The sequence below is a fragment of the Sus scrofa genome, chromosome 13 (genome assembly GCF_054392235.1).
Source record: "Sus scrofa isolate SSC_HxYL_T2T_F1_AM1 chromosome 13, Sscrofa_HxYL_maternal_Yorkshire_Landrace_v2.0, whole genome shotgun sequence".
NCBI lineage: Eukaryota > Metazoa > Chordata > Mammalia > Artiodactyla > Suidae > Sus > Sus scrofa.
Genome location: NC_139395.1, coordinates 60032768 through 60045624, shown reverse-complemented (window position 1 = coordinate 60045624; position 12857 = coordinate 60032768). Strand labels below are relative to the sequence as shown.

The 12857-nt window shown below is 42.6% G+C and overlaps 1 protein-coding gene across 1 annotated transcript in view; it reads right to left on the bottom strand.

The window, feature by feature from the left end:
• C13H3orf49 (chromosome 13 C3orf49 homolog) overlaps positions 1-11099 on the bottom strand; it is a 127250-nt gene extending 116151 nt beyond the window's left edge. Inside the window, exon 1 of the mRNA XM_084988855.1 lies at positions 11024-11099. The gene's annotated coding sequence lies outside the window, so the exon portion shown is untranslated. The remainder of the gene's footprint in view (positions 1-11023) is intronic.
• Positions 11100-12857: the final 1758 nt, after the last annotated feature.

Here is a 12857-nt window from a genome sequence, read left to right as displayed (position 1 = left end):
AGAGGGTGGGTGATGGTGGGACACTTCCACTGCAGAGTGGCAGCAGCAAGATATCAAGGGGGTGGTGGGCCTGAAGACACCCCAGCTCCCTGCTTTCACAGGGTTTGAGCTCCCACAGAAGCTGAGCACTCCTGAGAGTGGGAAGGATCCCTGCCAGCTGGGACCATGAGGAGGTTGGTGATGGCCACGGGGGATGGGAAGTTTGGGGCCCTTTAGCTTCTGGGTACCATGAAAGTCTCCTAGGTTCTAAAGTGACTCTCAGAGAGGCAAATGTTTAGTGGGGACTGAGATGAAATTTCTATCCAGTCTGGAGATCAGGCTTGGAAACTGATTTTAACTGAGTTTGAATAAAACAAATAAATAGCAATGTCTTCCATCTGAGCGTGGGGGCTAAGACTACCACTACATGTTCTATGGAGGATTCCATGGTAGGAGTTGCAGTGTTGGAATCCACACTAGAGAATCTGAGTGCCCATGTTACCTAAGAAGTGCATCTAACCCAAGGAGGTAGGAAGGATGAGATTGAGGAGCCAGGAGAGAGAGGAACACTTTCAAGGTCCATAGACTTGTCCAGTCTCCATCCCCCTGGGACCAGTGTGAATCAGGCACATAGCTGGTACTAAATAAATGCTTAATGACTGAGCATTATTTTCTGTCTCCCTTCTAGCCCTTCAGAACCTTCTAGAATCTGCTATGAATCATTTCTAGCTTAGTGTAAATTTAACTGCTGTCCCTCCTAGATTTTTATGGTTAAGCCTAGTTTGTAACAGTGGAATACAAGATTAGCAATTTAGGTGGGGGAGCAGGTAGTCCAGACACCCTTCCAAAGCTCCTGAAATCAGAATCCTGGAAGTTATGCAGATAACTACTGGGTATCTGTTAGGTTCTAAAGCAAGCACTTTAAATGAATTACCTGGAATCCTCATAGAGCTGCTCCAAGGTAGGTATTCTTATTGGACAGATGGTGAAAATGAAGTTCAGAGAGGTCAAGAAAGGGGTTCAGAGTCACACAGCTACAACTTATTCTTAGCCTTCTAAGTCCCCGCTGGAAGTGGGGCTGGGTGGTTAACAATGTGGAAGGAGATGTTTAACCACCATTTCCTGGAAGAGTGACAGGTTGCCAGGACTAAGCTGCCTAATTTTTTCTTCCACACATTGAATTTCTGAACATTAGCAGTTTCATAGCCAGGACAGATTCAGTGCTAGAGGAAACATATTAAGCTTTTCTCCCAATTGTTTCCCCAGTTATTTGCAGCTGATTTTTTCATCAATCATCTCGGAAGAAACACAGATAAATCTTCGCTTCATTAGCTTCATCTGAAGCCTGGGGAAGTTTAGCTGGAGAACTGCATTATTTTGAATAATCAGCTTTCTACCTTAGCATTTCCCTGAGTGTAAGAAAATACCTGAATCAGAGTCCTATATCTGGCCTCCTTATTTATATGCTTGAAGAGTCCATTTCACAAGGAGTCTGGTTTGGCGATATTCCCAGCAATGTAATAAGGTGCGCATTGAGGATTAATTCTTACCCCTGTTACTAGACCTATTACCGAACAGATTTCTAGATCCAATTATAAATTATAATGCAATGTAACATATTCCCGAGTCTCATAACACCTTGAGGACTTGAAGAGATGATTTACCTGGGAGTTATTTACATTTATTGCTTCTTGTTTTCCTAATACCAAATACTTCCAATTTCTTATTTAAGGACATCTTTCTTTTTCTTTTTACCAAATGCTTGCACCAAAGCTCCTTGGGTCATCAATTTATGGAAATGAGGAGCTCGTTTTCTGCCAGAGACACAGGAGGATTCTCCAGGATGAAGGTGCATCTCAAAAGAAAGTTTGCAAGGGGCTTACTTTTTTGGTTTCAGAGTGTTTTGGTATGAGTGGAATGCTGAAGACCAAGACTTTTAAAAATATTAAACTTTTTTTTTTTTTTCCTGACTATAACACTAAAACAAAACAAGCAACTGGATTGGATACAATTTTAAAACTTAAAATATATACAATTACACCTTTCATTTACAACTATAAATATAGGATTTGGCATATTTATTTGTGCAGTGTTTTTTAGGTGCCAGGTACTATGCTAAGTGTTTGGTTTGGTTTTTAAATGGTCATACCCTCAGCATATGGAGATTCCCAGGCCAGGGACTGAATCTTAGCCCAGCCGGGAAATGAAGCTGCACCTCTACAGCAACCCAAGCCACTGCAGTGGGATTTTTAACCCTCTGAACCACAGTGGGAAGTCCTATACTAAGTGTTGTGCATCAATTTAATCCTTAGAGTCATCTCAGCAGGTAAGTAACATTATTACCCACATTTTACAGACAGACTGGTCACCAAGAGGTTAAGTAATTTGCAGAAGGACACTCAGGGGGAGTAAGAGGTAGATGTGAGATTTAGACCCACCCAGGCAGTTTGACGCCAGATCGAAGCCTCTTCAAAACCATCCCAGGGCTCTATTTCTATGTAGCTGTTCAATACATATCATATTAATGGCACTCCATCTCTATCTCTATATATACATATAGATTATATTAATGTAGTTACACAATATATAGCTTCGTGTTCCTCCTTTTTCTCACTTATGTCATAAACATTTCTCCTTGTCATTAAATTGTTAAAAACTTTGTTTTTCAAACTTGTGATGGGGCCAATTAGTTACATTTGTAGAAAAAGTGTGTTTGTATACTTGTAGCAAACAAAATATTGATATCTCATTTCAAGTCATATTGCAAAATAAATTCCAGAGGGAATAAGATGTTTTAAAACTCTAAAAAAGAAAATTAAGAAAACATAAGTGAATCACACTCACTGCACCTCAAATCAAAGTCCAGCAGAAGCTCTGTGACCTGGGCAAGTTACTTAATCTGTCTGAGCCTCTGCTTCTTAATTTGTAAAAATGGAGATATCTACAAATGCTGGAGGGGGTATGGAGAAAAGGGAACCTTCCTGCACTGTTGTTGGGAATGTAAGCTGGTACAACCACTGTGGAGAACAGTATGGTGGTATCTTAGAAAACTATGCATAGAACTACCATATGACCCAGCAATCCCACTCTTGGGCATATATCCGGACAAAACTTTCCTTGAAAAAGATACATGTACCCATATGTTCATTACAGCACTATTCACAATAGCCAAGATGTGGAAACAACCCAAATGTCCATCAACAGATCAATGGATTAGGATAATGTGGTATATATACACAATGGAATATACTCAGCCATAAAAGAGAACAAAATAATACCATTTGCAGCAACATGGATGGAACTAGAGACTCTTACCCTGAGTGAAGTAAGTCAGAAAGAGAAAGACAAATACCGTATGATATCACTTGTATCTGGAATCTAATATACGGCACAAATGAAACTTTCCACAGAAAAGAAAATCATGGACTTGGAGAAAAGACTTGTGGTTGCCAAGGGGGAAGGAGTGGGATGGACTGGGAGCTTGGGGTTAATAGATGCAAACTATTGCTTTTGGAATAGATTAGCAATGAGATCCTGCTGTGTAGCACTGGGAACTACATCTAGTCACTTATGATGGAGCATGATAATGGGAGAGAATAGAATGAATACATGTATGTGCAACTGGGTCACCATGCTGTACAGTAGAAAATTGAAACAGTGTACAGAACAGTATAAATCAGCTATAGGAAAAAAATAAAAATCATTATACAAAAAAAAAAAAAAAAAGAGTTCCCATCATGGCGCAGTGGAAAGGAATCCAACTAGGAATCATAAGGTTGCGCGGTTGCGCATTCGATCCCTGGCCTCGCTCAGTAGGTTAAGGATCTGGCCTTGCCAGGAACTGTGGTGTAGGCCAGCGGCTACAGTTCCGACTAGACCCCTAGCCTGGGAACCTCCATATGCCACAGGTACAGCCCTAAAAAGACAAAAAAAAAAAGATGTTATTAATGGATTAAATGAAGAGTTTAGCACTGTTTCTGGTATATAACAGCCTTCCAGTAAATGTTAGATATTGTTTTTATATGTAGGGATAGAAACTATTTGTCCCAAATTTCAGGGGATAAACAGCCCCACCCCCACCCCAAAGACTGACCCTTAATATCTATATTCTCCCAACCTCCACACCATCTTGATAAGAAAGGTTTGTTCTAATTGGTATGTAAGGGGGGATTGTTTCAATTCTTATATGTGGCTCAGAGTGAGTTAAGCCAACCTCAAATTAAGTTCAGAAATGAGAATGTTGTCTTCCTCTCTGCTTATTTTTTTCTTTATTATAGAATCACAAATGAGAGGTTTGGAGTATGAGTCTGCATATTTAGAAGAGGCACAAATGCAATTTCCATAACCAGTCTCCAATCTCTAAGGAAAAAAGCTGGCATAATTGCTAAGCAGGAACAGTGGGTGAATTCTACTTCAGAGCTTCAGGTTCGATTTAGCCCAACCCACTCACTCAAATGAAGCCAGAGCTGTTTGCAATTCAATATCATGTTGTTGACACTTAAACATTTTTAATTTGTTTGTCATCCTGGATGGTAAATCTGCATGTAAACCCAGCTTTATGCTTTGTGTGTTTAGGTCTGGATGATAAAACTGGACAGGAGCATTTAATCCGAAAGTGTGAAACAATATGTGGGAGGTTAATGAAGCTGTTGGCACTTCCAAGAGATTCTAGAGCGACTATTTTAGCAACTGAAGCACAGTGTCCTGGGGTTCAAAATTACCTTTGAGAAATGCAGTTTGGACAACAGACTCATCACTAATCTGTTGATAGCCTAACAGAGTATTTGAAGAAGGACAAAAGTCATTGTTAAGAACAGAGTAATGTGAGAACAATCTAAAATTTGTTGAATATTAGTGTGAGAAGGTCTATAAAAAACAATTCTAAACAAATAGGGATAAATTTTGTGGAAAGCTGTAATTAGTGCAAACATTTGGTGGGAAATACATATACATGGGAAGAGAAAATATGTGGGCAATATAAATACACATGCATATATACAACACAAACATATGCACACATACATACAATATATAAATAATCATAATATATAAACATCTATCCCCCTATCCTCATGTTTTGGGTTTTAGTTTTAGTTTTTAGTTGGCATCCTTAGTTAACTAACGCATATGGGGAGTTACGTGGGCAGTTTACGAATTTCGTGGTCTGATTTTTCCTGTGCTTAGGGGTCTGTACATCTTCACATTTGTACTGAGTTAAAGGTTTCCTGCTTGGGAACAGGCAAGCCCTCCCTGTCACTTTTCCTTAAAGAGGTATATTCCTTAGTCATTATGCACTGGCAGAATTATAAAAGGTCTCTCATTGCTTCTATAGTTTCACACATCAAGTGCAATGGAAGACTATTAGAAAAACAGTTGGGCTAATTATTAGAGAAATGCAAATCAAAACCTACTATGAGGTACCACCTCACGCCTGTCAGAATGGCCATCATTAACAAGTCAACAAATAACAAATGCTGGAGTGGGTGGAGAAAAGGGTACCCTCCTACACTGTTGGTGGGAATGTAAATTGGCACAACCATTATGGAGAACAGTATGGAGGGACCACAGAAAACTAAATATAGAACTACCATATGACCCAGCAATCCCACTCTTGGGCATACATCTGGACAAAATTTTCCTTGAAAAAGATACGTGCATCCGTATGTTCATTGCAGCACTATTCACAATAGCCAAGACATGGAAATAACCCAAATGTCCATCAACAGATGAATGGATTAGGAAGATGTGGTACATATACACAATGGAATATACTCAGCCATAAAAAAAACCAAAATAATGTCATTTGCAGCCACATGGATGGAACTAGAGACTCTCATACTGAGTGAGGTCAGAAGTAAAAAGACAAATATATGATATCACTTGTATCTGGAATCTAATCTATGGCACAAATGAACCTTTCCATAGAAAAGAAACTCATGGACTTGGAGAACAGATTTGTGGTTGCCAAGGGGGTGGGGGAGGGAGTGGGATGTATTGGGAGTCTAGAGTTAATAGATACAAACTATTGCATTTGGAGTGGATAAGTAATGAGATCCTGCTGTATAGCCCAGGGAACTACATCTAGTCACTTATGATGGAACATGATGGAGGATAATGTGACAAAAAGAATGCATATATATGTGTGTGACTGGGTCATTTTGCTGTACAGTAGAAATTGACAGAACACTGTAAACCAACTATAATTGAAAAAAATTAATGTCATTTAAAAAAAAGAGAAGAAAAATAGTTGGGATGTACAAAGACATAAACATTACAAACATTTCCCAAACAAACACCTAGTTTGTCCATCTGTGGCAGACTGTGCGAGCTGCCTCTCAGGATTCATTCATCCTTTGTATTTTAGTCATGGTACCCCTGATTTAAAAAATGTGTTTGTTTGTTTTTTCCCCATTTTTGGCCTGTGGCACATGGAGTTCCTGGGCCAGGGACCAGATCCAAGCTGCAGCTGCAACCCACATTGCTGCGGCAACACTGGATCCTCCAACCCACCGTGCTGGGCCAGGGACTGAATACTGGCCTTGGTTTTGCAGAGATGCCACCCATCCTGCTGCGCCACGGCAGGAACTCTTGAAATCCCCCAAATTTTAATTGAACTTGTGGCTCCCGGGAATAGATTGCCTTTGCTCTCTCTCTCTCTCTATATATATGTATATGAAGCAGACCGAGGTCCTATGGTCTCTCCCCGCCCCATGTCCTCTGCCTGCCTCTTTTCTGTAGAAAAACTTTAGTCAAAGAATAAATTTAATCAGAAAAATAAAAAAATATAGAAACAAAGACCAAATAAAAAGAGTTTAGTCATTAAGCAAAGTCAAGGACCTTTAGTTCCTCCTCAAGGGCTGTAGATAATATCCTGAGCCATATCTGCGAACTGTCTTGTAGATGGTGAAACCCTCACCAGGTGGAAGAAGTTAACTACATGATGACCAGACTGTAGCCATGACATAATCCATAATAATTCTGAGAATGGGCCTCAAAGAAATAGGAAAAAACTGACCCTGGAACTGAAGATGAACTGTACTTAAATCAAGACGACACTGATCAGACCATGGCATGACCAATTTCAAGATGACTGTTGGAGCTGCCTGTGCTGTTCTGCATGTAGCCCCCTCCCTCCCCCTACACACCCCTGAAACTCCCCTTTAAAATCTCTTACCCACTGATTGTCAGTGGGGGATGGGGGGAGTCTGCCCTCCTCCCTCCTCCCCTGTTGCTGGCCTCTGAAACAAAGGAAACTTTCCATCAGTCTTGCCTCTTTATTGGCTTTATAGCAGCAAGCAGCTGGACCCCACTTTCGGATATATATATATATTGATGGATCTGGAACAACAGGTAGCAGGGTGTGGAGTTCTGGGGGACTTTAACTTCCCTTCCCCAGGCTTCTGAAAGCTTTTATATTTCAGTCACCAGAAAATATTAGATTTAGATGATAATAATTAAAGCTACTACTGCTGAAATATTTGCAAAGTTCCAGATACCATTAATTTACCATAATTATGTTCATTTTCTCTCAACACCATCTCTGCGGCAGGTATTCCCACTTTACAGGTGAGGAAACTGAGACTGAGAGCTGCTGTGATTTGCCCAAGGTTATCCAGGTTGTGTTTAAACTACAGTTGAAACTCAAGTGGGCTTGACTTCAAAGCTTGTATGTTCACGTACTGTTAAATTTGCTTCCAGGCCCTGAGGAAGGACCGATATTTGGGGGAACTGACTTAGAGGTTCTGCAGAGTTTGGTATCAGGCTTTTTATCCTCCCAGAACTTTTGAGTCCGAACTTCTTGGTCCAGGTGCCACCGTGATTCTCAGCCCCCCAAGTGCTTCTGAACTGGAGAAGATGCTTTTGTGTCAAACAGGGCATGAAGCCACATGGTCCATCAAGGGCCAGGGCTGGTGTGGGAAGGCAGGAGAGGGAAAGAAATTAAGTCCTGTTTCTTTAACCTGCTATAATTCAAGAGCGGTAGAACCAAGAGTGGTGAATCAGGATGGGGGTGGGGGGGTATACCTTAAGGAAAGTGGGGAGGTAGAAAGGCTAGGGAGCTGTTTACATGGTGGACAAGAGCATGGACTTTGGAGCCAGAGATGATCAGATTTCTTGTCTCCACCACTTCTAGCTGTGTGACTTTGGACAAGTTATTTGAAATCTCTGAGCCTTTGCTTCTTGATAAGCACTATGGTCTAACAGAACTACTTGCTGTAGCTGTTTCAATACTTTAATGATATTAAAAAAAAAGCCATTGAAACTATAAAGCCATTGAAGGTAGTTATCATCACCAAACATATTTTTAAGAAACTAGGAATATTGAGTTATCTTATCCCAGAGCCCTGACTCTTTGTATTGCTTTCTCTCCACATTTATTACTCACAACCTTGTTCCAGCCCCTGGGCAAAAATGAAAAGGAGAAACTCAAAATCCGGTAGAGAGACCAGCAAAAAAAACATCAGACCATATGGACTGATAGATAAGCACTGGCAGGTGTGATTCAGGGGCTGCTGAGAGCCTAGAAGAGCAGGGTTTCAGGTGATAGAAGCCAGCCCCAGCTGGCTCAAGCCAAAGCAGGGGCTCACTGGCTCCAGTACTGAGAGGTATGGGGGAAGTGGGCTTTCTGGATTGCTGCTCTCCAGCAAGGCTGGAGTCAAGTGCTCACACAAGGTCTCAGGGATCCATCTCTCAGTCCCAAGTCCTCTTGCAGTGCTTTCATCCTCAGACAGCTCTCTCCACATCACATTCCACTGACTTAGGGACCCTGGCTAAAAGAGAAGTCCTTCTGCTAAAGAGTAACAACCACATTTTCAGCACTAACACTTGAATTGACTGTGTGCCCATCCCGGAACCAAGCCCTGTGACTGTGGGCCCACCCCAGATTCTGGGAGTAGGGTAAACTCAGTGGGTGCTGATGGACCACCCAATTCATTTGCCAAAGGGCAATGGGGGTACAGGTGTGTGAATGGGGAACCAACACTAGGGAAACAGGGGAAAGGAAGCCAGTGAAAGCTTCTAGAAGGAAGGGACTCCTTTTTAAAACCACAAAGGCATAAACATGTGTTTTCTTTGAAGAGCAATAAACAAAAAGCAAGAGGGCAGCGTGGACTGAAGGTGGTGGAGGCAAGGAGAGGAGAGTGATGGAGTAACATGTTTGGAAAATTAACAACACTGTCACGTAAGTTTTCTTCTTTGAGCCTCCCTTGGATCACCTGGGTGGAAGAATCCATGCCTGTTTTCTCAACTGCAAATTGTCGATATTATGTCTGCACCGTCACCAGGTGCCACATCACTCCTATTGGTTTCTCTTACCCTGTCCACACTTCTGTAAATGGTCCCTTTGTCCAATTTGCCTGTCAAGGTGTGTTAGCTGTGCCTTGAAGGGCTTCGATCAGTTCAACAGCTTGTACAATTGGGGGTAGTATGCAGTAGACCCGGTCCCCCAAACCAGGTATTTCTCTGGGCAGAGGCCTGCCTCATCTCCCAGCATGTAGAAAGGGGCTGTCAAATAATAGTGACGTAAATCTTGCAGTGTGTTGGCCAAAAGTCAGCTGGAGAAAGAAATGAATTGCAGGCTATTTGTCACCAACAGGCTATCCAATCAAGTGGCTTCATGATTTGTGATACAAACTAGGCTTCAACAGGAAACATTTATTTTAGCTTCATCATTCCTTCCTCCTAATGATGTTTACTCTGAAAAATGCTTCTCATAATTTTTTTTTTGGTGCAACTGCTTCCTCCTGTCAGTACCCTCTTTTACTCCAAGAGCACAAACAGCTTTAGAGATTCCAACTTTTTCGGAAGAAAAAGGACTCTATTAATTACTTTCTGAAATGAGATTTCTGAAACTCAGCTGCAGGACTAAATCAGAACCTGGGAAATATCACAGGAGGATGAACGAATGATTCTATCCAAATAGATACCAGAAACAGCAGCATTCTGAGGCCACTGATTGCACCCATCCATTTTTGTTGGTCCAACCAGTATATGTTTATCAGGTACTAAGGAATTAGGCAGGGCTCTAGAGATACAATAGTGATCAAGACAGACATGGTCAGGAGTTCCCTGGTGGTCTAGTGGTTAGGACTTAGTGCTTTTATTCCTGTGGCCTGGGTTCATTCCCTGGCCTGGAAACTGGGATCCCACATAAAGCTGCTGCACGCCATGGCCCAAAAGAAAACAGAGTAATAAACTAGATACACACTTTTTAAAGACAGACCTCCAAAACCTAATCAGTGAAAAGAAACACAGAAGGCATACATAATGCAATTATTCCTATGTTTCTGAAATACATACAGAATAATAACCATTTATAAAATGGTCTTTGCCCTCCTGCAGCTTACAGTGCAAAGGAGCACTTGGAAAATTAAATACACAGTCACAATGCAGTATGATCCGTTTTAAGTGAGTACAAGGCATTATATGAGCATATTAACATGGGCACCTCAGGAAATCCAGAAGGGAGGGAGCACAGGCTTCCTAGGAGAAATAGCGTTTAAGGTGAACCTGGAGATGAGAAGGAATTCCAGATGAGGGAGGGAGGGCGCGCCAGGCAAGAGGAAAAGCATGAACAAAGGCATCAGACACTCTGTACCTCTCACCACGTTTCCAACAGCACCTTGTCCAGCCAGTCTGCACTCGAATCTGGCTCCAATTACATCACTGCATAGCCTCCAAATCCTGCTCTGTTCCAGTTTACCATTGGTCCATATACTCCCAATTTTTGTCCAGGGAACTCTTCCCAAATACTTTTTCAATCACATCATAGTTTGGTCAGACTTACAGTGGCTCATCCAAGACCTAATTTCTTAGGCTACATTCAAGGCTCTTCATGTTTTTGTCTGTAATCGACATGTGTGGTTTAAATCCTAGCACTCTCAGCTCTTCCTCACAGCTTTGGCACCTTTGGTTCAGCCCCTCCTTTCACCTGTTCTGTCCTCATCCCCTCCCTATCCGTGTGAGTCAGGTCCCCACAAGGTCCTGATGGTACCCTCAAACCAGACAGCAGAGAAGTATTGAAAAAAAAAAGAGATTTTGTACTTACATACATGTAGGCAGGGTTGAGGCGAGCCAGCGTGAGATGGGACAGAACCCATAGTTGTTCTAGACGACCACAAAATCTGAAGAAGGAAGAAATGGGGCTGTTGCCAGATACAGAAAGAGGAGCTTGGGAATGCCCTGTGTAGCATTGTCACTTCTGTGGCTCAGGTTTGATCCCTAGCCTGGAAACTTTTACATGCAGGAGCTTGGCCAAAACAAAACCCCCTCGCCCTGCCGAAAAACAACCTGAAAAACACCTCATGCTCCTTCACCTTCCTATCCTCTCCAAGCTTAATTCAACTAGAAGCCAGAAGGTGAGTTACCTGTTACTGTCATCCATTCAGGTCAGCCCTCCTGGACACAGAGCAGGGGAGAAAAGAGTGCAGAGAAGACCCGGAGGGATAAACAGAGAAGAAGCACGAGACCTGCCCGAGCTGCCACCATTCATCTCCACCTTTTGAAATGCTCTCCATTAATGGAGACCCAGCGTGGATACCAGCTCACTCAGGATTCCTCCCACCTGTGCCACTTAAGGCCCTCCAGCTGATGGCACTTTCCTTCATCTCTGTAAGAGCTGAGTCCTTCTCATCCTGAACCTCATTCCCTCGTAACTCACATGCATGTGTCTTAGGTTGGGTCCCCCTGAGCAGACTCTGACATGAGACTTTGTGTCAGGGTGATCTATGAGGAAGGGTTCTCAGGAAGAACTGGGAGAACATAGAATCCTACCTGCCATGTAAGATGGGAAGAAGGAAGGGAAGGCAACACAGCCAGGCTATGACTCAATGCTGCAGAGGAGGCATCTCGGGGTCAGTGCACAGCTGGCCGCAGACTTGACCCCATCAGAGGCAAGGGGCCAGCTGGATGGACGCCAGCACAAGTCAGTCATTGGCGAAGGACATCCAGTTCTCTGAGCTTGCAGGCAAAGTGGCTCCAGCAGCCTGTGGTCAGATGCTAACCCAGGGACGAAGAGTCTAGCTGTTGAATGTGATTGCCCCCTGGGAGCTGATGTGGACAAAAGGGGTAAAGGAATTGAAAATGATGGGGTGAAGCTCTGATGGCTCTTTTATGACACACATCTTCTCTCCCTCCTTGGAAAGCAGGCTTCTCCAGGGCAGCGACTGGGGTCTTCTTTGTAACACCATATGTATCTTTATAACATTAACATTAAACACCAAAGCTGGCTTTGTGGACAACACATAGGAGTCCATAGTTGGTTAAATGCTCCGCTATTACCATTTTGAATTTAATTACTAAACAAAGAATCCAACATTTCATTTTTGCATTGGACACCACAAATTCTGTAGCCAGTTCTGTCTAGCCCAAAGTAGACATTTAAACTGTGTTTAATTGAATGAAAGAATGAATGTCAGGCATTCCTTAGGTGGTCAATAAATGCAGGTTAAGTGTGTGTATCAGGATGGACTGTTGTCCTATGTCTTTAACCTCAAAAACAAAGAAGAGGGAGTGGGGTCTGGCCACCTGACCCCCCTACCTCCTGCTTCCCCGGGTTTTCACACCTCTTTGGGCCCCTGATGAAGTGTGGGTAGGACTTGTTTATTTCAAGCTGCTATTTATTTTTCTCTTCTCGTGCCATGGAAAATTCTTGGCACCAGACAGCCTCAGGGTAACACTATTTTTATTTTCCCAGCAGAATAATTAAATTTAGGCTCAGTTGCTTTTCCCCAGCAGAGAGGCTGTGGGCAAAATGGGATGAAGAGGCTGCTGCAGAGGGCTGACTGGGATGGGTTCCAGAGAGACTAGGCACAGAGATCTGAGACACATTTACCACGGAGCGTCAAGGGGAGGAGGGGCAGAGATTTTGCTAAGATCAGTCA